The following is a 27,829-nucleotide window of genomic DNA, read 5'->3' as shown; positions in this document are numbered from 1 at the left end:
GTGAGACAGCTCTCCCAATTTTGGCACAAGCTCCCAGATGTTAGTAAAGAGGACTTTTTAAGGTCGACAAGGCTGTGTTTGCTATTGTTGTTCCTGGTGCCTAGGTTAATGCCAAGTGGTCCATTGGTTTCATTCCTTGTTTACTTGCTTTTAATGGTTTGGTACAACAGAGTAGCTTGCTGGGCCATTTCAGAGGGCATTTAAGAGTCAACCATATTGTTTCGGGTCTCGATTCACATGTCAGCCAGACCAGATAAGGGCAGCAGATTTCCTTTCCTAAAGGACATTAGTGAACCAGACGGATTTTTACAACAATTGACAGTGGTTTTGGGGTAATCATTAGACATTTAATTCCAGATTATTATTGAATTCAAATACCACCCTACAACAGCTTGCCAGTTTTAGGAGGGTGAGAAATTGTCCAGCAGGTAAGGCCTTGGGGGAAACATGGGATGTTGGGTTGTGTGGGGAGGTGGAACCGATTGCAGTCCTGGTCAACCATGAGCTGGCAGTAACTCGCAGTGTTACCTTGATATAAACACATGTTACAAATGTATATATCATTGATAGCAGAAACCCTGCCAGTGTGCACTTGAAAATTGCAAATTTTGGGACCACAAGTTACATATTTCATAAACCTTCTACTGAAAACAGGTAGCTGTGGTGCGCACCCTTTAACAGACCCACTTGAAAATTGCATCAGATTAGCCATGGACATGAAGCGAGGCAGCCTAAGTGTGTTCACCCCCAAATAAATTTATGTTGTCCATGTTCTGTTGGATTAAGTAGGGCATTTTGCCTTCTATGGGATGAACAGTGTTGTCTACTCAGAAAAGATCAGTTATCTACATCACACGAAAGAATTTAGAAAATAAACTTAATTGTTTTGGTAAACATTGAACATCTTTTTTAGTATATTTCTGTACCATCAAGATGAAGGGTGTTGGTCCTAGAAAATGAAAGACTTTCTCAATAAATTAATCCAATGTCTGAATCAAACATTTCCCTTAGGTACAATACTAAGATCATCCGAAACTCACTGTCCATGTCCTAACTCGGACCAAACTTCATTCACCAATCACCCCTGTGTTGGCTTCCGGTCAAGCAACGCCTTGATTTTAAAATTCTCACCCTTATTTTCAAATGCTTCCATGGCCTTGCCCCCTCCTATCTTTATAATTTCCTCCAACTCTCCGAGATATTGGCACCCCTCAAATTCTGGCCTCTTGAGGATTCCTAATTTTAATAGCTCCAATATTGGCAGCAATGCCATCAGCTGCCAAGACCACAAGCTCTGGAGTAAACCTCCTTGAATCCTATAAACCTACCTATTTAACCAAGCTTTTGATTATCTATCCTAACATAACTTCATGTGGCTCAGTGTCAAATTTTGTTTGATGATGCTTCTACGAAGTGCCTTGGCAGGCTTTACTCCATTAATGGAATGATATAAATAAAGATTGTTGTTGCTGTTATATATAGAGCAAAGCTGTCTCAACAAGGTACGTCATCCCAACAGTCCATGAGTATTATTGCATTGTGTTTAGGGTCCTGACTGATACATGGATACTATCAATTAAATCCCCTGGGCATTGGGAAACCTATAAAGTGAAAAGATAGCAGTACCTTTTCTTTCCATTCCTGCCTTTTGTTGGGAAAGTGATATGAGTGTTTGCCCTGGAGAGTAAAAGTGATATGTTTGATTGCAGCAATCAAATTTCAAAATATTAAATAATAAAGAATATGTTAAGTGTGACCTAAGTGTAACAACTCACATGAAAGCTCTTGCCAACATTATAGATTCTAAAACCAGAGGCTGACGGTTTAGAATTGGGCAGAAAATAAAGAAATCCTGAAGAAAAAAGCTATTCAACAATTTACTTTCCCCACTATTGATATGTTGCATTAGATTTTCTGCCTCATGAGAGACACCCACTGACAGATTTTGGCCGTGTAAGATTGGGAAAATATTTAGCAGTATATTTTACTGACTCTCCTCTCCACTTATGCAATAAATAATTTCTAAGGGGGCCTGTTATTTGAAACAGATCTCAGGCAGATTCATTCATTGCCATCTGCAACCAGTTTCAAATTACCTCACATGTAATTTTGCTGATGACTGTGTCATAGGCCATAATTTTTAGCTCGTCGGGTGGGCGCATGCCCGAACCGAATGGGCATAAAATGAGGTGCGATGATGTCGGGCGATCATCCCAACTGCAATGCGCACTCGCACGATGTTTCAGTCAGCGGGCCCGCACGAGGCTCAGCAGCATGCCCGCCAACAACTAAAAGGCCTATTAAGGCCATTAAATTATTAATTTAATTAATTATTTTGCTGCCCGTCCAACCTTTGGATTTTTTAGGAAACCTCATCCACGGGCGGTTTGAGGTTTCCAACAGCTACTAAAAATGAAATAAAAATTTTAACTATTCATTAATAACATGCCCCCACTCTCGCGACAGAGCCACAGGAGAGGACGTGTTTTGTAACATTTTAAAGTTCTTCATTTTTAATTTTTAAAAACTTCATCTCCCCTCAGCTCTGTGCCTCAGGGAGCTTTTCTCACCCGCACCCACGCGCATGTGAGAACTTCCGTGCTCGCCCTCCTCTTCCCTCCCACACAGGCAGCGCTGAGCACTGCCAAGCACGTTTCACGCTGGGTGGGCCTTAATTGGCCCACCAGCGTGAAATCGCGGCTGGGCCCCAATTGCAGGCAGCGGTTGACTTCCCAAACACTCCTGCCCACTTCCGCTGAGCCCGTCCGACGAGAGCAAAATCCTGGCCATGGTCTTCTCATTCAAGAAGCACCTTTCTAGTAGTGACCCATTTGAATTTTGATTCCTAATTGTATCAGTAGAAAGAAAGTCCCTGAAATAAAGTGCAACCAATTTATTTCATTAAAAAGGGTCAGTGATTTTGTGGTCTGTTTTATGTTTTTGAACTTACTTCTTCTCCTTGGTGTGTGCCTTCTAAAATCCATATCAGGGTGCCTTCTATTTCCAATAGAAGTGAGGGGAAGCGAACTAAGTGAGATTGTGATTTTCAGGGAGCCTGTAGGAGCCTCTTGTGAGATGGATCTCTATATTGCTAGGTCGTGACATTTCCCCTCTTTTTTTCTACAGCTGTGAGGCCAACCTGTCCTCCCTGGTGCATCTATTGTAATGTGAAACATGGGGCTAGATGGACCAGATATGGTATCATTTTGAGAGACAGCAGCTTCATCTTTGCTCACTACAGCCATATATCTGCTGTTGGACACTTGCTTGACATGTCCAGTGATCTGTTTGGGAATATTTGTGGTCACAATTGCTGCCTGGAATTTCCTACCGCTGCCTGTGCCAATAAATAAATATTTTTTTCTTGTGTTGGTTTATTAATTTTTTGATAGTCAGCACACACAAGGTTAAAGAATGTTAAAGCTTGCTGTACTTCTTCAAGCTGCAGGGACTTCGTTGAAAAAAAGAATGAATTATCTGTGGTTGATTCTTATCAATCAAAAGTGGTTTTAATATGCCCGTGTCTGGTGATTGCATTCATTGATGTCATGATTTCCAGTAGATGACTTGACAAAATATTAATTTCCTGCAATCAGTGACCATTCAAAATGGTTTGGAGCAACATCCTATGAAATTGACAAGTTTATGGCTATTAATCAGATGTGGTTGACAGAATAGTTCTTAATCTCTTTTGTTTCAATATTTCTTCAAAGGTTTTTAAACAAAATATCTGAGGCTGACTTTATTCAATAGTCTTTCTGAAGCCAACAGATACAGGACTATTTAATAGACCTTGTGATATGATACCCAAAACAAGAAGTGAATGACCATGTTTCAATGATCTTGTTTGCAAAGAGGTGTCCGTTCAAAATTTTGAAGATAACAATGCAACTTACATAGGACTGGACTTTTCAGCTGCCCTGTGGGTGGGCTGGTAGGTGGTGGAGGGGGAGGTGGGGGTCATAAATTTGGGCACCATGCCATGGGCACAATTCCCACCATCTATCCACCCACCTCAGCGTCCACTGCAATTTTACCGGCAGTAGTGGAAGCATAGGGAAGCCTGCCCACCGTGGGTCAATTGTGGCCCTTAAGTGACCAATTAAGGACCACTTAAGGGCCGACTCCCACCAACACATAAGATTAACCTATGGCAGGACTGGCCCACACCAAGTATACAGGTTACGCTGCTCAGGCTGGTGGTCAGAAAGGTGGGGGTGGGGGATGGATGGTGCCTCCTTTATGGGCTCTCTGTGCCCAAGAGAGGCCTGCCCGAAAGTCTTCCCACTGCCACCCCTTCATCCCCCATGTTTCCCCTCCCTCCTTTGCTGTCCACATCTGCCCTTTTCCAGCCTAGACCTGATGATATTCCAGACTTACCCTAAAGTGGGCTCCATCACAGCATGCCTTATTCTGGGATTGGCTGCAGTCCCAGTAGTTGCTGCCACTCCTAGTGGCACTGCTGGGTGGAGAGAGCTGCCAGCTGTTTGATTGGCTGGTTGTTCTGAGGCGGGTCTTTCTCCCCAAATGGGACGGAAAGCCTGCCTCAAGCCATTTATTAGCCATTGGTCTGTTAAATGGCTGCGAGGTGAGCCGGCCAAGTGGAGGCGGAGGCAGACTCTCCTCCGACATTGTTGTTTGGGAGTGGAAATCTTGCCACCATCCACCTACCCACCCACCCACTCCACGCCCGCCACCCCCCCCCCACCCCCCCGTAAAATGCACCCCATAGAGTCTGCAACATACATAACATCAATCGACCCAACTCACCCATCGATTGGCTTTCTCCAACTCCTCTTCATTTGATCCTATCAAATACATCTTATACCTGTTAAATGTTAAATAGATGTGTCCATTTGTTTATGGCCTGGGTGACCCTTGCTCTGCTATTAACACATCATGTTCTGACCTTTATGCTACTATTAGCAGCTTCTTTAGCCTTTATCACCACTGTTAACACTTTCTTTGTCTTGTGTCCATGACAGCTTTGTCAATCTCTCCTTAGCTCCCACCTATCCCTGACTTTCTATCTTGCTTCACCTGCTCTACCCTGTCTTAAACAATATAAAATCCATCACATATCTACTTCTCTACTAGTCCTATTTCTCATTTGTGTTCAACTAAGCTTTAGCTTTTAGATTGAGCATTGTGTCACCAGCAGGCGTTACCATGCTCCATTGCTGTAGATATTATGCTAAATATTTATTACCATTATTTACAGGAAATTATCTGAAAGTTGCTTCAAAATAAAAGAACTGTTTAAAATTAGTTCAACTGATGATCATCAGATGTTTCAAGAAAATGTGGAGGGTGTTCTTAATTTAAATTATTTGTTTCAATATTATCAATATTGGCAGTGTTACAGTAATTAATAAGAAATCAGATTGCTGATAAATTTTTGTTACACTTGTTAACAGATTGATAAATATATTTTATCCTGCGAAGTGAATTAATGCAACATACAGCTTGCTAGAAATAATATAAAGCTATTAATGTTCATCCTATTTTCAAGTAATTTGGGACCATAAAGAACCAGGTTTTTATAAATTAAATGTTGGTTCAATGGAACTTGCAGCTGATACCATTGCTGAACTCATTGCAGTAACTCATCATAGACTCAGACCACAGGAGGGGGCCATTTGATCCATCATGCCTGTGCCAGTTCTCTGAAAGACTTATTCAATTACTTCCAAAGTCCTGCTCTTTCCCCAAAGCCCAGCAGTTTTTCTTTTTCAATTTCATACCCAATTCTCTTTTGCCACTTACTATTGAGCCTTGCTTCCACTAACATTTCAGGCAGTGAATTCTCGATCATTTGGCCTTTCAATGTAGGTCAACCACCAGAGAAGTTTACAGAAGCCAAACCATTGCATAAAAGCTGAACTGATCTTGATAATTATATTTATTCTGGTTAACCATTTCCATGATTATTGAAATAATATATTAATGAATCCTATTTTCATGCATACTCATGGCCTCAAATTTCATTGATGCCTACTTTATTTTATAAATAAATTGATGCATCAAATTGCCTGTCACATTTTATTCCTCTGCAAAAAGTCTTTGATTATCCAGTACTTAAATAGAAGTAGTGAAATTTCATAAATGAAAGACTGCACGATTTAAGTTTAGTTTTGACAAATGAATGGTTACTTGCTTTTTTTTAATCTATTCATGGGATGTGGGCATCGCTGGCTAGGCCTGCAATTTTGCCCATCCCTAATTGCTCTTGAGAAGGTGGGGGTGAGCTGCCTTCTTGAACCACTGCAGTCCATATGTTGTAGGTGCACCCACAGTGCTGTTTGGGAGGGAGCTCCAGGATTTTGACCCAGCAATAGCGAAGGAACGGCAAAATAGTTCCAAGTCAAGATGGTGAGTGGCTTGGAGGGGAACTCTCATCCGTCTGCTGTCCTTGTCCTTCTAGATGGTAGCGGTTTGGAAGGTGCTGTCTAAGGAGCCTAGGTGAGTTCCTGCAGTGCACCTTCTAGAAGGTACACACTACTGCTACTATGCGTCAGTGATGGAGGGAATGAATGCTTGCAGATGGGGTTCCAATCAAGCAGGCTGCTTTGTGCTGGATGGTGTCAAGCTTCTTGAGTGTTGTTGGAGCTGCGCTCATCCAGGCAAATGAAGAGTATTCCATCACACTGCTGACTTGCGCCTTGTAGATGGTGGACAGGCTTGAGGGAGTCAGGAGTTGAGATACTTGCTGCAGGATTCCTAGCTTCAGATCTGTTCTTGTAGCCACAGTAATTATATAGCTAGCCTAGTTCAGTTTCTGGTCAATGGTGACACCTAGGATTTTTATAGTGGAGGATTCAGCAATGGTAATGCCATTGAATGTCATAGGGAAATGGTTAGATTCTGCCTTGTTGGAGGTGGTCATTGCCTGGCACTTGTGTGATGCAAATGTTACTTGCCTCTTGATTGCCCCAAGCCTGGATATTGTCCAGGTCTTGCTGCATTTGGACATGGATTCTTCAGTATCTGAAGAACGATGAATGGTGCTGAACATTGCATACAATCTACGAGCGTTCTGCAAATATTGGTTTTAGTCTGCAAGTTTTCCTAATTAATGGTTTAACAATAGTTTGCCTCTGGTTTGCTAACTCCAAAGTTTGTAAGTTTTTTTTATCCATTCATGGGATGTGGGCTTCGCTGGCTGGGTCAGCATTTATTGCCCATCCCTAGTTGCCCTCGAGAAGGTGATGGTGAGCTGCCTTCTTGAACTGCTGCAGCCCAAGTGGTACACCCATCGTGCTGTTAGGAAGGGAGTTCCAGGATTTTAACCCAGCGACAATGAAGGAACAGCGATATATTTCCAAGTCAGGATGGTGATTGACTTGGAGGGGAAATTCTAGGTGGTGGTTTTCCCATCTAGCTGCTGCCCTTGTCCTTCTAGATGGCAGTGGTCGTGGGTTTGGAAAGTGCTGTCGAAGGAGCCTTGGTGAATTCCTGCAGTGCCTCTTGTAGATGGTACACACTGCTGCAACTGTGCATCGGTGGTGGAGGGAGTGAATGTTTGTGGATGTGGTGCCAATCAAGCAGGCTACTTTGTCCTGCATGGTGTCCAGCTTCTTCAGTGTTGTAGGAGTTGCACTCATCCAGACACTGACTTGTGCCTTGCGGATGGTGGACAGGCTTTGGGGAGTCATGAGGTGGGTTACCCATTGCACTTTTCCTAGCTTCTGACCTGCTCTTGTAGCCACAGTATTTATAGGGCCAGTCCAGTTCAATTTCTGGTCAATGGTAACCCCCAGGATGTTGATAGTGGGGGATTCAGTGATGGTAATGCCATTGATCATCAAGGAGTGATGGTTGGATTCTCTCTTGTTGGAGATGGTCATTGCCTGGCACTTGTATGACACGAATGTTACCTGCCACTTATCAGCCCAAGCTTGGATATTGCTGCATTTGGACATAGACTGCTTCAGTATCTGAGGAGTCATGAATGGTGCTTAACATTGGTGCTGAACATCAGCGAACATCCCCATTTCTGACCTTATGATGGAAGGAAGGTCACTGATGAAGCAGCTGAAGATGGTTGGGCCGAGGACACTACTCTGAGGAACTCCTGCAGTGATGTTCTGGAGCTAAGATGACTGACCTCCAACAACCACAACCATCTTCCTTTGTGCTAGATATGACTCCAACCAGTGGAGAGTTTTCCCCCTGATTCCCATTGACTCCAGTTTTGCTAGGGCTCCTTGATGCCACTATCAAATGCTGCCTTGATGTCAAGGGCAGTCACTCTCACCTCCAGAGATCAACTCTTTTGTCCATGTTTGAACCAAGACTGTCATGTGGTCAGGAGCTGAGTGGCCCTGGCAGAACCCAAACTGGGCATCAGTGAGCAGGTTATTGCTAAGCAACTGCCGCTTGATAGCACGGTTGATGACTCCTTACATTACTTTACTGATGATGGAGAGTCAACTGATGGGGCGGTAATTGACCGGTTTGGATTTGTCCTGCTTCTTGTGTACAGGACATACCTGGGCAATTTTCCACATAGCCGGGTAGATGCCAGTGTTTTAGCTGTACTGGTATAGCTTGGCTAGGGCGCGGCAAGTTCTGGAGCACAAGTCTTCAGTACTATTGCCGGAATATCGTCAGGGCCCATAGCCTTTGCAGTATCCAGTGCCTTTAGCCATTTCTGGGTATCACATGGAGTGAATCAAATTGGCTGAAGTGTAATGCTGGGGACCTCCGGAGGAGGCCGAGATGCACCCTTCACTCTGCACTTCTGACTGACGGTTGTTGCAAATGCTTCAGCCTTATCTTTTGCTCTGATGTGCTGGGCTTCTCCATCATTGTGAATGGGGATATTTGTGGAGCCTCCTCCTCCAGTGAGTTGTTTAACTGTCCACACCTTTCACAATTGGATGTTGCAGGACTGCAGAGCTTAGATCCGATCCGTTGGTTGTAGCATCGCTTAGCCTTGTCTATCATTTGCTGCTTATGCTGTTTGGCACGCAAGTAGTCCTGTGTTATAGTTTCACCAGGTTGACACCTCATTTTTAGGTATGCCTGATGCTGCTTCTGGTATGCCCTCCTGAACTTTTCATTGAACCAGGGTTAACCCCCGGTTTGATGGTAATGGTAGAGTGGGGGATATGACAGACCATGAGGTTACAGATTGTGTTCGAGTACAGTTCCACTGCTGTTGCTGGCCCACAGCACCTCATGGATGCCCAGTCTTGAGTTGATAGATCTGTTCAAAATCAATCCCATTTAACACGATGGTAGTGCCACACAACACATTGGAGGGTATCCTCAATGTGAAGGCAGGACTTCATCTCCACAACAACTGTGAGGTGGTTGCTCCAACTGATACTGTCATGGACAAGTGCATTTACAGTAGGTAGGTTGGTGAGGATAAGGTCAAGTATGTTTTTCCCTCTTGTTGGTTCCCTCACCACCTGCCCCAGACCTAGTCTAGCAGCTATGTCATTTAGGACTCGGCCAGCTCGGTCAGTAGTGGTGCTACTGAGCCACTCTTTGTGGTGGACATTGAAGTCCCGCACCCAGAGTACATATGTGTGATATATGGCACTGCCATCACAGTGATGAAGCGATAACACTGCCTCCAGGAAATCTTTTTCCAAAATTTACAAAAAGCATTTTATGATTATTTTATGGCCTGATGTCCAACATTATTCCTATCTCTCACATTCCATATTAGCTTTAAAAGCTAAGAAATAGCTCGTCAGTAATTTCTGTGAAGTCCCCATATTCTTCCGCACTTTGACGGAGATCAGAGAAAGTCTGGTCAACTACACAATTCACTACATTTGTAGCATTTACACTGGTCCTCTGCTGAAGCTAAAGAGTTAGAATTTGACCCCCATAACACTTCTATATCCCACTGCATCGGTCAGAAATGTTATAATTAGACTGAGAAAAGTACTGCCAAACTATCTACGAGTACAGCACTTTGATTGATCACTCTTAAATTGCCCAATTAACATCAATTTAAAGGTAATTTTGTGCTGGAGACGTGCATACATTAGGATCAGGCTCAGATTGCATATATGCATTTCATCAAGCATCAGAAAGGAGACATTCATTTGCATGGGTTAATTCTTATACTTGTCTCAGAGATGAAAATGGAAACAGTAGGGTGAATTTTTAATCCACTTTATGCACAATAATCTGGCAGGCAGAATGCCCACCTGCTGTAGGACCTCCCAAACATCAGGGTCTTCAATAAATGGTTGGTGCTCTGTGTCACCAGCTTACCACCCAGATGCTGAAAATGGAAAATCAACCACAATAAATCAGTTTTAGCCTCACAAAGTAATCATGTATCTAATCAGAACCAGACCTTGATGTTTGCTCCTCCCTTTAGTTATTCTGTTTGAATGTCATGGTGGAGGGCTGAGTAAAAACACAACCAGCTTACTGAAACATAAAATGAAGTTATCATTCTGTGCAGCTTAGGCCATACCAAAACAATCAAAGTACTAAATCAGAGTTCACTCTGCTCATAAATAAGGCCGATAATTTGAATTTTTATTATTGTTCCTAGGATGTGAGTGGCACTGGCTAGGCCAGTATTTATCATGCATCCCGAATTTCCCCTAAAAGGGTGGTGGTGAGCCACCTTCTTGAACTGCTGCAGTCCATTTGATGTAGGTGCATCCAGGCTGCTGTTAGAAAGGGAGTTCCAGGATTTTGACCCAGCAACAGCAAAGGAAAGGTGATATAGTTCCAAATCAGGATGGTGCGTAGCTTGGAGTGAAACTTGTAATTGGTGGTATTACCAATCGTCTGTCCTTCTAGTTGGTAGAGGTCACGGAAAGTGCTATCAAAGGAGCCTTGGCAAATTGCTGCAATGCATCCAGATTGGACACACTGCTGCCACAGTGAGCCGGTGGTACCAGTATTTATTGGAAACTTTTGTTTCATACATTGTGCTTTTCAAGTTAACATTAAAAGGCAGAATAATTCCACAGGCTGCTAACCTCCATGTCCATCTTCCCAATATATTCTCCCAGCAGAACATAAACTTTTAAAAGCAGCCTTGTTTCATAGACCTGAAATCAACAACAACATGTTACTGCTTTGATGTAATGAAACATCCAGGAGCACTATAAAACAAAACATGCAGACACATAAGAAGATATTAGGTTAAATGACCAAAAACTTTGTCAAGGTGTGTCATGAAGGAATAAAGAAAGGTAGAGAGGCAGAGAGGTGTAGAGATGGAACTCCAGAGCTTAGGACCCAGGCAGCTGAAGGAGCAGCCACCAATGGTGGAGCAACTCAAACTGAGGATGCTCAAGAGACCAGAATTGGAAGAGTTCAGATATCTCAGAGGATTGTGCAGCTGGAGGAGATTATATTTGATTTATTGTGATTGGAGGGGCAAGTCCATGAAGGGATTTGAAAACAAGGATGAGAATTTTAAAATCAAGACATTCCTTGACTGGGAGCCAGTGTAGGTCAGCGAGCACAATGAAGATAGGTGAAAGTAACTTGGGGCAAGTAAGTAAGGGGCAGAAGCTGTTTGGATGACCTTAAGTTTACAAAGGGTAGCATGTGGAACACTAGCCAGCAGTGTGTTGGAATAGTGAAATCTAGAGGTAACAAGACATGCATGAGGGTTTCAACAGCAGATGAGCAGGGGCAAAGTCAGGCGATATTATGGAGGTGAAAATAAGAGGTTTGAATTATGACACAAATACATGGTTGGAAGCTCATCTTAGGCTCAAATAGGACACCAAGATGATGAATAGGTCTGTTCAGTCTCTCAGACTGTTGCAAGGGTGAGAGATGGAGTCAGTAGCTGGGGAATGGAGTTTGGAGTGGGGACCAAAATCAATGGCTTCAGTCCTCCTGATATTTATTTAGGAGAGTAATGTACCGGATGTTGGATAAACAGTCTGATAATGTAGCAACAGTGGAGAAGTCGAGAGAGGGGCTGGTGAGGTAGAGTTGAGTGTCATCAATCTACATTTCTAATTAAAGGATCCCTGGCAAAGGTCAGAATGCCTGAGCTGGACATTGATTCCTGAGGCAGCAACAACAATAAGAGTGGAGAGGAGACACCCATGTGCTTCCTGTGTCTCTCATTCTTACCTGGAGGTCTTGCTGGGGGAGTTGTAGTGAGGTGATCTTTACAAAGGATGGGAAGAAGTGCCCAGACTCTCAAGCCATGCATGTGTGGATAGAAGTGGCCAAGGAAGTGAGCAGCAGGAGTGTGATCCCTCCAAACTGGAGAGGGTGCACCAAGAGGATCCAGGGCTTCAGCAGTGATGTCAGACAAGTGGGATAATATATCCAGGTGCTAAGCCCACACTGACTTCCCCAGCATTCTCCTGCACAGCACTCCTCAGACCAATCCATCTTGCAGCTGTATTCATCCCTCTTTTCCAAGCACCTCCTCACATCTCCATCTGAACAGGAAACAGTCTCCCACATCTTCATCTTTGAGCCATCTCAATCGCATGCCCCACAGTCACCGCTCACAAATATTGTCCGACCATACTCTCCGCGCAATCCATTTCTCACACTTAAAACTCTGTTCTCTCTCCTTACAAAGGAAAAGAGCACAGAACTCCACAAGAGGCAGAGAATCAGAAGTGGCATGTAGGGATGTGTGCCCCCCACCCCGCCGGTGATAGCCACTTTGATGGCCATTGGCAATGCATACCACCTGGCCACTGGGAAGGGGTTCTTGTTTCAGGAGGCTAATGATGTCAGCAATGACCTGCTGTGAAAGACTGAGCCCTGACATGGGACACTGGTGCTCACACATGCTGGGAGTGCTGATCCTCTGCCTGTAGGCACTGTGTTTGGGCTTTTGACTCTTTTGAACTGGGTCTCTGGGTCCATCCCCTTTATCATACAGAGCGCTATGTGGCTGAGGAGCAGGCACCTGGTGCTGCTGCTGGTGTTGCTTCTGCTGTTGTTGGTGTTGGTACTGCCTCTCTTGTTCCTCATCAGAAGTCCAAGTCAAAGCTGCATTAATTACTTCCATGCTGCAGAGTAAAGGCTTACAGCAAAGAAGTGTAACTCATGGTGAGTGAGTCTAATACAGATAAACTGACTTCCAAGAAGTTGGCAATCATCTTTCAATCAGTGAAAGCAATCTCTGAGATGAAGTGCTGTGAGTTCAAGCCTGTCACCTAGGGATGGCTGCAGCTCTTCAGTTTCACTGTTTGAAGACTTCCCAGCCTGCCTGTTTCACTATGGAAGCATTCCCTGCTATGCTTCGCCTGGTTAACCCCAGAAAGCTCCACATGACCTGGGGAATCTGTGCACTGATTGTTAAAGCCAGAATCCTGGATTAAATCCTTTGTTCATTGCAGATTTAAATATTGAAATTAATTAACCAATGGATCCCAAGGTGTTTCCTGATGGTCTGTCAACCCACCCAGTTAAATCCAGAAGTGCCAGAAAGAAAAAAAAAACAGTTTGGTCCAGTAATCTTATTTCTCAGTTTTTACTGTTTTTTTTTCCTTCTGGGTGGGTAGGACCATCCTGGATTCCCCTCTGGTGCCACCTTTTGGGTTTTAGCAGCCCTGCTTGGACCCAGACTCAGCTCCTCTTAACAGTTACATTTCTGCTTAGAGTTTTAGGCCAATGACCTTTCATCAGAACTGGAAAGAGTTAGAGACTGAAGGGTTCTCAAAATTCCCACATTTTTCATATCATCAACAAGGATATGTCTTTTGGACTTTTACGGCAGAGGACCCAACTGCTGAGTTAAGTGTAGAACCCTGCAGACAGGGGGCTGGGCCCATGAAGGCCTGGGACTGGACATCCCTGGGCTTGTTGAGTGCAGTGTCGATTGTTGCCTGGGGCCAGACAACGAGAGGGGACAGAATACGCATTCTTCCCTTTAAAACAATCAACCCAGAGAAAGATTTCATCTTACACGAAACTAAAGCCCATCAAAATCCTGCATAAATAATCGCTACTAACTACTAAGGTAGGCAGGAAGGCAGCAATCAATGCGATTATGCGAACCTATCAATATTCCACACATACAATGGCTTGCAGTTCATGACTAATTATGGGGACAGGAAGAGAATGATAAGCATCTTGCAAGCCCATTAAAAACAATGAGACAACAATCACCTGAAGAAGACCACAAAAATCAGACAAAGAACTAACCTCGATATGGATTGAGATAAGAAATTCGAAAAACAGTATAACTGGGCCACCAGTTATGAAGGGGAGGAACAATGATCACGAGGGTTGTGCGCCCATGATGAGGGCTATCGCATTGTACTCTGGGTGTGCTGATGCCTGGGATGTCCCTTAACGTGGTATACTTGAATGCAAAATTTGTGGTAGGAGGGTGAGCAGTTTTGGAGCGGTTGAAGTGGAGTTTAAACAGGGAGAGGTATCTGAGCCAAGTGGACGAAAGAGATCTGGAGGTTTGCAGGCCCGCAGGCAACATCACGGTGAGAGGCACGGGGTGGCAGGCTCAACCAAAGACAACAAGGCCACAACCGCAGCCCTCCATGAAGATCGACCACACACAACCGCACCCTCCACCCAACTGAAGAACCTTCGCAGATTCTACAGACCAGGACCACGTGGGGACGGCAGGCCCCAGAGGACACAAAGAGCATACCCCAAAACTGCAACCAGCTTACCTGGCTGGATTTCGAATTGGCAAGGAACCCTGGTTGGTGAGCATGATCCCTGATCTCTCCTAGTTCAATTTAGTTAGGTTTTGGGGGTGGGACAAGGGTAAGGGGATTAGTAGCGTGATTTTCCCTCGTTATGCCATATGTTCTCCATTCTTAACTAAGTGTACTTTGTAGGTCTGTATAATCTCAGTGTAATCCTAATGTTATAAGTTCATTTGTGACTTCAATAAACCCAGTTTTTCTTGTACCAAAACCAGTTGTCTGCTGCACTTTGTCACAACCCCCAAATAAGTCCAAGGTCAAGAACCCAGGGAGTAGGAGCGATTCGGACCGCTCAGAAGTCAGAGGTGAAGCTGACACACACCACCACCCCTACAAGACATATAAGGTTTTAAGCAACTACAAAGGCAGGGAAAGGGGGGAGGGGAGGAAAGAACCAAAGTGAAAATCCGGAATACGGTTGAAGGCAGGAGAGATTAAACAACAAATAGCATGATTGTGTGAGGCAAAAGGAAATAGCAATGGGACAAGTAAAGAAATGGGAAATGCATTTAGAGAAGGTGTAAACGGGAGCAGCGGAATCTCTAGCAACAGCTGCTATCTGAAAAAAGCTGGGAGCAATGGTTACTGAAATTGTTAAACTCAATGTTCAGTCCAGAAGGCTGTAAAGTACATAATCGAAAGATGAGATACTGTTTCCCAAGCTTCCATTGTGTTTCATAGAATAGTTCAGGAGGCCAAGGACAAAGGCCAGGGTGAGAAAAGGGCAGAGAATTAAAAAAACAAGTGACCGGAAGTTCATCATTCTTGCAGGCTGAATAAAAGTGTTATTCAAAGTTTCACTCAATCTGTGCTTGTTCTCCCCAGTGCAGAGGACACCGCATCATGAGCAGTGAATGCAGTAATTGAAAGAAGTACGAGTGAACTGCTGTTTCAAATGAAAGGAGTGAATGGGGTGCTGGAAAGTGGGAAAGGAAGAAAAAGGAAAGGTGTTGTATCTCCTGTACTTGAATGGAAAGGGCCTTGGGAAGGGGAGGAAGTGTTCGGGGGTGATTTTGGAATGGACCGGGGAGTTGCAGAGGGAACAATCACTTTGTAGTGGTAAACTAGGATGGGAGGGAAGACATGTTTGGTGATGGCATCCTGCTGGAGGTGGCAGTAAATAATGGTGAACGATGATGGGGTGGAAATTAAACCAAGGAGAACCCTATCAAGATCCTAGGAGGGAGAGGATGGGGTGAAAATGGTAGTGTTGAAAAGGGACAGACACCGTGATTGAGGAAAAAGAAAGACATTTTGGAAGCAGTGGCATGGAAGGTGGCTTCATCAGAACAGATGTAAAAGGATGGAAAAATTAGGATAAAAACAAAAAACTGCGGATGCTGGAAATCCAAAACAAAAACAGAATTACCTGAAAAAACTCAGCAGGTCTGCCAGCATCGGCGGAGAAAAAAAGAGTTGACGTTTCAAGTCCTCATGACCCTTCAGCAGAACTGGGTGAATCCAAGGAGAGGGGTGAAATATAAGCTGGTTTAAGGTGGGGGGTGGGGGAGGGGTTTGGGTGGGGGGCGAGGAGTGGAGGGGGGTGGTGTGCTTGTAGGGTCAAGCAAGCAGTGATAGGAGCAGATAATCAACAGATGTCACAGACAAAAGAACAAAAGAACACAGAGGTGTTGAAGTTGGTGATATTATCTAAACGAATGTGCTAATTAAGAATGGATGGTAGGGCACTCAAGGTATAGCTCTAGTGGGGGTGGGGGGGAGCATAAAAGATTTAAAAATAATGGGAATAGGTGGGAAAAGAAAAATCTATATAAATTACTGGAAAAAACAAAAGGGAGGGGGAAGAAACAGAAAGGGGGTGGGGATGGAGGAGGGAGGTCAAGATCTAAAGAAGTTGAATTCAATATTCAGTCTGGAAGGCTGTAAAGTGCCTAGTCGGAAGATGAGGTGCTGTTCCTCCAGTTTGCGTTGGGCTTCACTGGAACAATGCAGCAAGCCAAGGACAGACATGTGGGCAAGAGAGCAGGGTGGAGTGTTAAAATTGCAAGCGTCAGGGAGGTTTGGGTCATTCTTGCGGACAGACCACAGGTGTTCTGCAAAGCAGTCACCCAGTTTACGTTTGGTCTCTCCAATGTAGAGGAGACCGCATTGGGAGCAACGAATGCAGTAGAGTAAGTTGGGGGAAATGCAAGTGAAATGCTGCTTCACTTGAAAGGAGTGTTTGGGCCCTTGGACGGTGAGGAGAGAGGAAGTGAAGCGGCAGGTGTGGCATCTTTTGCATGGTCATGGGGAGGTGCCATAGGTCTCCCGAGCATCCGCCCTCACACCTTTTCCTCCCTCCCAGAAACATGATAGAGTCCCCCTTGTCTTCACTTATCACCCCACCAGCCTTCGCATTCAAAGGATCATCCTCCGCCATTTCCACCAACTCCAGCATGATGCCACCACCAAACACATCTTCCCTTCACCCCCCCTGGTGGCATTCCGTAGGGATCATTCCCTCCAGGACACCCTGGTCCACTCCTCCATCACGCCCTACTCCTCAATCCCCACCTATGGCACCTCCCCAGGCCCACGCAAAAGATGCAACACCTGCCCCTTCACTTCCTCTCTCCTCACCATCCAAGTGCCCAAACATTCCTTTCAAGTGAAGCAGCATTTCACTTGCATTTTCCCCAACTTAGTCTACTGCATTCGTTGCTCCCAATGCGGTCTCCTCTACATTGGAGAGACCAAACGTAAACTGGGCGACTGCTTTGCAGAACACCTGTGGTCTTTCCGCAAGAATGACCCAAACCTCCCTGTCGCTTGCCATTTTAGCACTCTACCCTGCTCTCTTGCCCACATGTCTGTCCTTGGCTTGCTGCATTGTTCCAGCGAATCCCAACACAAACTGGAGGAACAGCACCTTATCTTCTGACTAGGCACTTTACAGCCTTCCGGACTGAATATTGAATTCAACTTCTTTAGACCTTGACCTCCCTCCTCCATCCCCACCCCCTTTCTGCTTCTTCCCCCTTCCTTTTGTTTTTTCCAATAATTTATATAGATTTTTCTTTTCCTGCCTATTCCCATTATTTTTAAATCTTTTATGCCCCCCATCCCCACTAGAGCTATACCTTGAGTGCCCTACCATCCATTCTTAATTAGCACATTCGTTTAGATAATATCACCAACTTCAACACCTCTGTGTTCTTTTGTTCTTTTGTCTGTGACATCTTTTGATTATCTGCTTCTATCACTGCTTACTTGTCCCTACAACTACACCACCCCCCTCCACTTCTCTCCCCCCACCCAACCCCCACCCCCACCTTAAACCAACTTATAATTCACCTCTCTCCTTGGATTCGCCCAGTTCTGCTGAAGGGTCATGAGGACTCGAAACGTCAACTCTTTTCTTCTCTACCGATGCTACCAGACCTGCTGAGTTTTTCCAGGTAATCCTGTTTTTGTTTTGGAAAAATTAGGAGACTGGAATAGAGTCCTACAGAAAGTGAGGTGGGAGGAAGTGTAATCATGGTAGCTGTGAAAGTTGGTGGGCTTATTGTAGATATTGGTAAAAAGTGAACATGGGGGAAAACAGGGGATCGAGCTACATATCTACGTCACTGCGGTGAAATGAAATTCCATAGAGGTCCAAAGATATTCCTATAAAATTGTCAAAGGATCCTAAACACTTAATCATTTTTGAAAAAAAAAATACAAAGTACTGGTGCCAACTAAGGAGTCATGTATATTGTTATATGTGTCTGCTGTTTTATTCTTCTCAATTGAATTTTAAATCTTATAATAATTTCACAATCATGCTTCTGAGCTATGAATTCATTTAGAGGACTGTACAGTGGCATCCCACACTATTTCTGGTGAAAACTCAGGGTCTTCACTCTATAACACACCACCCCATGCAACAAATATTTACATAAACTGACATTTGTAACTTATAATCGCAGCTGATGTTAAGACTGGACAAGTGAGATCCCAGAGTGAAACATGGCTTGATAGAGCTGACCTTTTATTTTTTTTTAAACTGTGGAGGTAAGTTACTGAACAAATTCACATGAGTCCGCTGATAAACTTTTAACACAAAGAATAAAACATGTATTAAACAAGAAAAATGAATTATATTACACCAGGCAAAAAGGATGGAAAGATCTCAATTCAAACACAAAAATTATTCAAATATTCACTACTCCTTCACCCCAGATTTATCTTTACAAACATACAAATTCTAAAAGATATCACAATTTAGAATACCTATTTTATACTATAATATTCAGGGTAAGTACAGGGTGCTTGTGAATTAACAGGCGAACTGGTCAGACACCCTAACCCCAAAACAAATGACAGATGTCATCAAAACAAATTCCATGGATTTCTCAGCAACCCACCCAGACGCTTGTCACACCTTGAGCCAACCAGTCTCACTGAAATTCTGTCTTTCTCACAAGGGTTTCCAATCTCCACATTTGAACAACTTGCCTTGGAATTCTCTCCAAAAGTCACTCCCACTTGGACAGTATCAACAAGAATCCACCTGCAGGGTTTCAATCTTGCCTTCTAAGATTCCTTTCTCCATGTACACTCAAGCTTCGCTTTCCAAGTACACTTTCAGATCTTCGGCTATGCCAAGCAGAACATCACTGCTCCAAAGGGACACCTTTGCCCTTACAGCCCACAGCACGGAGTCACCAACCTTTGGCTGCCCTCTCGGATCTTCAGGGCTCCTCTCAAGCTCCCTTTGCTTCAAGGCTGCTCCCCGCAGTTCTCTCTCTTTAATTTATAGTCAATTACTCTGCTCTTTTTTCTCAACTTTGTTTAACAGAATCTACTTCTCCATCCTTGTCCTTTACCCAAGAATGTCTACTTCTGTCCCACTCTCTTGCTTGGGCCCCTCTTCTTGGTGTGGGACATCTACCTGTCCCCCTCCCTGTGCCCTGCTTCCTGGGACACCTTCCCTGTAATGGTGCTCCTCTTCAGGTCACTTGACCTGCAGTTTTGCACTGTTTCACTTTTCTTCTTCCTTTTCTTCTGCATATGAGAGTAGGGCCGGCTCCCAGCCTGAAGACAAGAGAAAACATTAACTGCGCATGTGTGGCCCATTTCCCAGCCAGCACAGGCATGAAATCAACAAACTGCGCATGTCTGGCCCTTTCCAGCTGGCAAAAGTCCCGAGGCACGCCAGAACTGTAGTTCCCAAACTCCGGTCTAAACTCAAGGTAAATATCAGAGTTTGTTACACTGTGCAGAAGTGAAGAGTAATATTTCCTACACTACAATATAGACTACACTTCAGAAGTGTTTTTAATAGCTATAAAACACATTGGGACATCCTGAATCCTGAGGGTGCCATTTAAATGCAAGCTTTTCTTTTTCTTTCCATTGGGATGAGACCCAGCTTAAGTAGACAGTATGCACTCACTTCCAGTTATCCTATCTGCAATCTTAGCCCCATTCTATGTATAGAAGCCAAGGTAACCTACAGATTCAATGCTGATTTGAAAGTCAAAAACCCCATAGGGACCAAGAGTGCTCACTTCTGTAGCTGGGAGCTTGAGGTTACCATTGCGCTGTATTTTTGGCTGTCTCACTCAGACCTAGCAGCTGGAACTGTGGTTAGGTATGTGGGGGAGTTGTGACTGTCAAATCAGACATTAATCAGCTGTTACAGCAGCAACTCATCCTGGCAGCACAAGTAATGGAGAGGAGTTTAGCTGAAGAATTGCTGAACATAGGTTTTGTAGCTATCAGTTGTTTGATTGTGCAGCACTGCTTGAAGGGCTACAAGCTGCTTTTTAAAAAATATCTGTGCCATACAAAGATTTCCACAGTGACAGACTCAAAGTTTGAATATTGAAGGTGCTGACTTGAGTTTATTGGTGTCAATGTAAAGAAGAATACATTTAAGTGGCCATCTCACACCAGTGTTGTTTGGTGCTGGCTGCAGATTAAGTGAAGCCATTGTGAAGCACACTCTTTAGTGTAAAAAAATTACATATACAGATTTGGTTCAATAGCAAATCTTAATACCTTCTAATGATTGGAAAAAACTGACTTTCCAGTCAACTTCTTCAGTACATAGAAAATACCCACAGAACGTCATTTTTGTGGATATGCAGAAATTTCTGTTACCCAATTGCACATTGGTGAGAATATAACTGCATACACTGACTTATATCATCACATCTTCACCTACTGGGAATTTCAATGCAAGTGTGGGTGTGGACCATGAGGCATGGCCTTCCTGCCTCAGACATCGTGGCTTGGGAAGGTTAAATGAGAAGGGAGAAACCACTTGAGCTTTGCAAAATGCTTTGTGTAACTAACACTTTCTTTCAGAATAAATCATGCCACAAGGTGTCCTGGAGACATCCAAGATCAGGATATTGACACCAGCTCATCATCACTAGATGTAACTCTCTGATCAGTTTTCTCAACAGATACATAGCACTGACTGTGATACAGTTCACTCCCTGGATTAGGATACAACCTTGAAGCTATTTTTAATCAGAGCAGAAAAGTCAGCCTCCTTTCAATGTCAGCCATATGGCCTACCCATAAGAACTGACTATTCCTCAACTCGATTGACTTGGCCCTTAATTTAATTCAATAGGTGCTCTTCGGCATTCCCACATATATTGTTGAAACAAAATGAAACAATCTTCAGGATACCATTTAAAATACCGCAGCCTCAACATATGGGAAACAAAAGTGGAAAATCACTGACTGGTTTGAGGCTCGCATCATTGTAATGGAGCCTATTAGTGAAGTCATGCGAACTGCTCCCATTCATTACAAAAGAGATCTGAGTGAAAAGACTCTGAATGCACCAAGAGTTGCTCCAAGTGAAGTCCAATACACTGCCAGGCACTGAACCAATGATTGCCGGTTACAACTTTGCTGAATATCCAGGTGTCCTCCAACGCACGGAATGCTAAAGGCATGTATGACGGGATTAAAAAGAGAACAAGTTCATCAGCAAAGAAAATAGCTCCTTTGAAAATAAAAGAAATGGGTTGTCAGACTGCAAGAAACAGCTGGACGGATGAGTGGGTTGCTACCTTGAGTTGTACTGTAGAGAGAACACGGTCACTGAAGAAGGTCTAGACACCATAAATAGCTTGCCTTTCATGGTAGAGTTTGATATCGAACCCACTGTGGGGATGCTTAGCAAAACTTTTGACTCACTTGCCATTGATAAACTGATGCCATACTGCATGAACTCATCTAGCAACAAAAACTGGTAATTCTGCAGCATCTCCACGAACTTCTCTACCTCTGCTGGAGGGAGGGAGCATGCCACAGGATATGCACAATGCAGGAGTTGTGACCCTGCACAAGAACAAGGGCAGTGATCACAACAACTATCAAGGCATCTGTCTGATAAACATCACGAGAAAAGTATTTGCCAGTGTTGCCCTTGTCAAACTGCAGATCCTGGATGAATGCTTCTATCCTGAATCCCAGTGTGGTTTTAGAACTGGAAGATCTACAACTGACACGACCGTCCCAGTCCAGCAGCTGCAAAAGAAATGCCATGAACAAAGGAGACCACTATATATTGCCTTCTATATATTGCCTTCGCTGATCTCACCAAGGCTTTCAACCATGTGACCAGAGACAACCTATTTAAGCTGCTGGAGAAAATTGCCTGCCTGCTGAAGCTGCTCAATGTGATCTCCTCTTTCCATTACAACATGATGGGTAAGGTCAGCTATGATGGGGCAACATCAGAACTATTTGAAATCCTCAGTAGGGTCAAACAGGCTCCTACACTCTTTGGTATATTCCTCTTTTTGTTGTCATATGTCTTCAGTTCATCTACAGAGAGTTTCTACTTACACACAAGAAATGACAGAAAGCTGGTCAGCTTTGCCCATCTAGGATCCAAGAAAAAAGTGCGCCAAATCCTTGCCAAAGAGTTGCTCTATGCTGGGGATACCGCACTAGCATTCCATACCAAGGAACACCTTCAGCAGAAATTGGACAGTCTCTCTTCTGCCTGTAAAGAATTTGGTTTGACCATCAGTATCAGAAAGACAAATGTTGAAGTCCAGGATGGTACCATCCTACCATCTATCAGCATTGAAAATGTGATGCTGGAGGTTGTTGATAGTTTCTCATTTCCAAGCTCTACATTCACCAGCAATCTGTCACTTGATGCTGAAATCAACATGAACATTGTAAAGTCTGTAGATGTTTTGTCAAAGAGTAAGAGTGTGTGAAACAACAGCAACCTGAATGAGAACACCAAACTGCGAGTCTACCAACCCTCCAATCTCAGTGCACTCCTCTACAGTGGTAAGAGCTGGACAATATATGCTAGGTAGGAGAAAAGGCTGAACAGTTTCCACCGTCACTCTCTCAGATCTATTCTCGGCATCTAACAGCAGGAAAAGATCACCAACTCAGAAGTCTTGGAGCATGCTAATTCCTTCACCATACGTGTATTACTAAGCCAACAAAATCTGTCCTGGCACGGCCATATAATGGATGATGGCCATATACCCAAAGACCTTCTGTACAATGAACTGGTCACTGGATCATAGCCTGCTAGACATCATGTAAAGTTGTATGTTGTCTCATGAACAGGTCCAAAGGTTTGTATAATTGAACAATAACTGTTGATTAATAACACACAACTATATACATATATATAGGATACAGTACTAACTAGGTGCTATCTTCATGCAGACTTCTGCCAGACTCACTACTACACTCTACTACTCCCATGTACTTACTACATCATTGTGTGGAGTGGTACTGTTTTCCCACTCACACATGAACTCTTAGGGTGGAGTTTTACAGCCATGTCGCAGCAGGGGCACAGCCGTATAATACGGTGAGCCATTCAAAAGTCCATTGACTTTGGCAGGACCATAAAATCCCACCAGCGTAAATTTCAACCCCTATAGTCCTGAGCATCCTAATAGTACACCTCCCCACAAGACTTTATCTAAATGTATTTATAATAATATTTACATGCTACCCCTTCTACCCCCAAGTCTCAGACTTTACAGATTCAGATGGTCTGGAGGCTTTATGACTTTTCCAGATCTTGTTCTTTTCAGGTTTGGAGGAGTGGCAGTCTCAAATGCTCTGGGCTGCCTTTGTTGGTCTGGAGTTAAGTTTGTAATACTTGGTGTTTCAAATACTCGGGTGTCTACATCTGGTTCGCTTCTTCTGCTCCTTTGTGTTGTATTTTTCTTTGGTGACAATCTGTCTTCCTTGGTCAGATACCATGGGTTCACACCTCTCCTTCTGAAGGGAATTTTCACTCCATTCTGTAATAGAGTGGACTCTATTTTTCTCTTTCAGTGAGGTTTGCCAGGTTCTTCCTGGATGTTGAAGGTTTGCCTCCCTTATCTTTGTATGTTCCTCAAACTTGAACTCAAATTGCAATTTGACTTCTAATGCTGCACTCTCTTTTTTATGTGCACTTGTGCCTTCCTGAGTTTTGTCTTGGTGAGCTGGCGGTTGCTTCTCTCCTGCTTCGAGATCAACTTCATGTTGTGAGTGTGAGCTTGAAGCTCCAACTTTGTTGCTATAGTTTTTATGGGTTCTGTGACAGCAACTGTTTGACTCGTGAAGTTCAGGCTCAACCTTCTGATGCTGCTCCTTCACCTCTGTATCTTCTGTTTTAATTATGTTGGTACTTATCTGGAGGTTTCGCTGGTCTGACCAAAGAAGAGTATTTTCTGCCACCTGCAAAGGAGCTGAAATAATTGTTTTTGCAAAGCGTGAGGGCAACTCCGAACTGAAGTCCCAGTCGAAGTCCTCAGCATTGGTGGACCTCTCAGGAGTCTCCAATTCAGTGTAGTTGACTGCAGTGGTTGTTTTGATGCCTTCTGCCATTTTGAGGAGGTTGAGGGCAGCACAGGCATCTCTGCTCAGGAGAGAAAAGGGTTGATTGCGGATGACATACGGAAGTTAGATTATTAGCTTGCTGCCATTCCGAAGGGACTCTTGAATCATGCCCATGACCAGTAGTTTGATTCTTCCGGACCATACAGTGATGTGTCTGTCAACTGTAGTCAGAGAAACTTTACTCACGGTTCCTGACCTTACAAGACCTTCACACTGGCTCCTGGGTCTGATTTGAAATGGCAGCATTCCAAAGCTGGGATCCTTGATTTCTCCCAAGAAGCATTGTTGGAATTCTTCTTGGTGTCATTCACCTATCTCATGGACCCATTTGGGATCTTCTGAGGTTTTGGACTTACACACCTTTCCAAAGTGTCCTAGGCAGTTGCAGTGAAAGCACTGCACAGTGATTGCTGGATACTACTCGTACCTGTGAGGGCTTTTGCACCACTGTGCTGACATTCTCTGCCAACATCTTGTGTTTTGCTTGGGTATTGCTTTCCTTGCCCTGGAGTCTCCTTGCCATTTTTTGCTTTATGAGCTAGACTGTTGAGGTTGCTCTGTACTAAAGCTTAACTTCACCACACAAAATGGATGAGTTTTGCTTGGGGACTTCAGATTGTCTGATGATTTGGATGGCTTTTTCTAAAGTCAGATCTGACTTAGAATAGAGTACATCTGAAAAAGTATCATTGACCACTCCCACTACTATTCGGTCTCTTATAAGCTCCAGCTTAAGGTCACCATAGTCACAGCCTTCAGCCAACCATTTATACATTTATGAAAGTGTCTAGGGAGTTCCCCAGGCTTTTGGACTCTCTTGTTACAATTTTCTTCCTCCAATATTTTATTGCTTCTTAGGTTAAAGTAGATATCAAAGGACTTCATGACCTCTCCAAAGTTATCAAAAGATTCATTTATTCCTAGTCTGGCTATTATGTCATTGGCTATTGGACCTACTGAATATAATAGTGTATTCACTTGTTCAGCCTCTGTTTTCTTATTCAAGCCTGATGCTATCAAGGATCTTAAAAATCTTCTTCCCCACAGCGCCCCGATTTTGTACCTGGTCTGGCCCTTCCATTTGCCTTAATTGGTCTGGCAGTGTTGATTTACCATCCATGGCTGTTTTCAGCATAGGGGAATATAGCTTTTATTTTTTAAATGGTGCTGCAGTAATTGTTTCTTTTCTTCCTGCCTTTTATGGGATTTGGCGGGCTCCTGTCACGGCCATGGGGTCATTTTAAACTTTAGCGATTCTGCAGAAAATCCTTGAATGAATCGTTTTGGCCAGTTAGTGGCTTTCCTGAGCTTGGAGAATTGAATTAAAGCTGATTTTTTGCTTGACTTCTCTTTAAGTTTCTTTTTCCATTTGCATGCAGCGCCAAGTCTGGATCCACGCTGCTTTGTTTTTCAAGCCGCACTCATTAAAACAATCATTCTCCCATTGCTGTTGGATTATTGGAGTTTGCTCACCCTTTTGCAATCTGGCTAGGTCCTTCAATTTTGCTTTCGATCAGGTGTCGCAACAGACCTCCACATGCTCTGGTGAAGTCCTCTTGTGCTGCACAGTTGATCTTTCTTCTGCCCTTCAGACACCACACCTGTAATGGAGCTGCTTAGACGATCTCCAGCTATGTATTCAAGGTCTTCAAGTTAGGTGCACTTCTCTCAGGTCAGACTGCTGTTTCTTTTCTTCAATCTTAGGGAATTTGGGGTCCTTCACCTGTTGCTACCATGTTGTAGGTTTGTATGTTGTCTCATGAAGAGGTCTAGAGATGTGTATGGTTGAACAATAACTGTCTATTTACAACACATAACAATAAATGTATATATAGGATACAGTCCTGACTAGGTGCTATCTTCATGCTGACTTCTACCAGACTCACTACTACACTTTACTACTCCCATATGAATTTCCACACCATAATGTGATGGTACTGCTTCCCCAGTCCCACATTAACCCTTACAGTCCCAAACACCCTAATATAACAATGCATACCTCCACTGCAAGGACACCTGCAAGTGAGATATGAAGATAACAGACATTGACAGAGACAGTTGGGAGATAGTGGCTGATGGCCAAAACCTCTAGACGCTGACTGTTTGAAGGGGCATTGGAAAAGGCAAGGAGAAACAGAAAGCTCATCTAGCCAAGAAGAGGGCCCGGAGGAAGCTGAGGCCAGAGAATCATGCACTTTCTCAGTCCACTGTCTTTATCTGAAGTCCATGCCAGAGTGGGGCTCCTGAGCTGCACCAGGCAATGTTTAACACAGAGTTGGCCACCATGGCACTAACCATCATCTCATGAGGTGGAAAGCTGCTGAAATTTACTTCCATTTATGCCACCAAGCCATATATTACTCTGTAAAGAGATCTATTTAAATGGAAAGAAATGCAGAACAATAGATAAAATACATTGTAATAATGTATTTCCAACACAATATTAGCTCTTATGTATTTGACAAAATGTTCTATGAAGAAAATATGTTATGCACGTCATCTAATTTGAAGGGTATTACAAGGTGTAGCGCCACTATCAATCACAAGAACAAAGTTCAGAATTATCAATGTCATCTCAACCTGAAATTGTCTTGGGCCACACCACTTGAGTTTGTCATTCCACACAATACATAGACATATGACAATTCCTTAATTTTCCCAAATTTAGTTTAATGTTTTCATTTTGTTGCCAGCAGGGATGTCATGGAGACCTGCCAACAGATACTGAATTTCCATCTGTGCAGCCCAAGATTAGACCAGAAGCAGTATTGGGATTTATTTTACTGGCTTATACAAGGGAATACCATGGTTCTTCATACTATTAATTAATAATAGTACCATAACTGTTGCAGATTAACCTTGGTTGGTTTACTAGATTCTTTCAGACAAACATCTGGCCATGCTGTTAGTGGCATTTCTAATCCTGGAGGAGATCATTATCAGCAGGTTGTAGGTCAGGCAAGTCTCTTGTGACAGCAGCTGTTGTACCAGTTGTTCTTTGGGGTAGTCTGATTGAGCAAGATGAGTACTTCAAGGAGAGAATCATAACGTCATCACATATTTAATTGATCTGGGTCGAAGTACCTGGAAGTAAGTATAGTAGCTAAGCAGCCATTACATAGAAAATACAGGAGTTACTTCATTCAAAGATAGTTCTGATTAATTTGCAGTTCATCCAACATAACATCAATAAAAGAATGGTAACACCCCAGAAACAGCAAAACTGGCCATTTATGCATTTTCCAGGTTTTGTGATAATCTGAAGTTTCAATGGGAGATTGGAGAATTCCTGAAGGAATTCTATTTTCTCTCGTTTTCTATAAATGAGAAAAGTGGTATGGAAAGTTTAAAATTAT

At 43.5% G+C, this 27,829-nt stretch overlaps 1 non-coding gene across 1 annotated transcript; it reads left to right on the top strand.

Moving 5' to 3' along the window:
- Positions 1-14,170: 14,170 nt before the first annotated feature.
- Positions 14,171-14,329, top strand: LOC121282691. Its single transcript, XR_005944112.1, has one exon. It is a non-coding gene; the product is annotated as a U1 spliceosomal RNA (small nuclear RNA).
- Positions 14,330-27,829: the final 13,500 nt, after the last annotated feature.

The sequence above is a fragment of the Carcharodon carcharias genome, chromosome 9, assembly GCF_017639515.1.
Source record: "Carcharodon carcharias isolate sCarCar2 chromosome 9, sCarCar2.pri, whole genome shotgun sequence".
NCBI lineage: Eukaryota > Metazoa > Chordata > Chondrichthyes > Lamniformes > Lamnidae > Carcharodon > Carcharodon carcharias.
The sequence above is the reverse complement of the archived record's forward strand: the minus strand, read 5'-3'. Positions and strand labels throughout refer to the sequence as shown.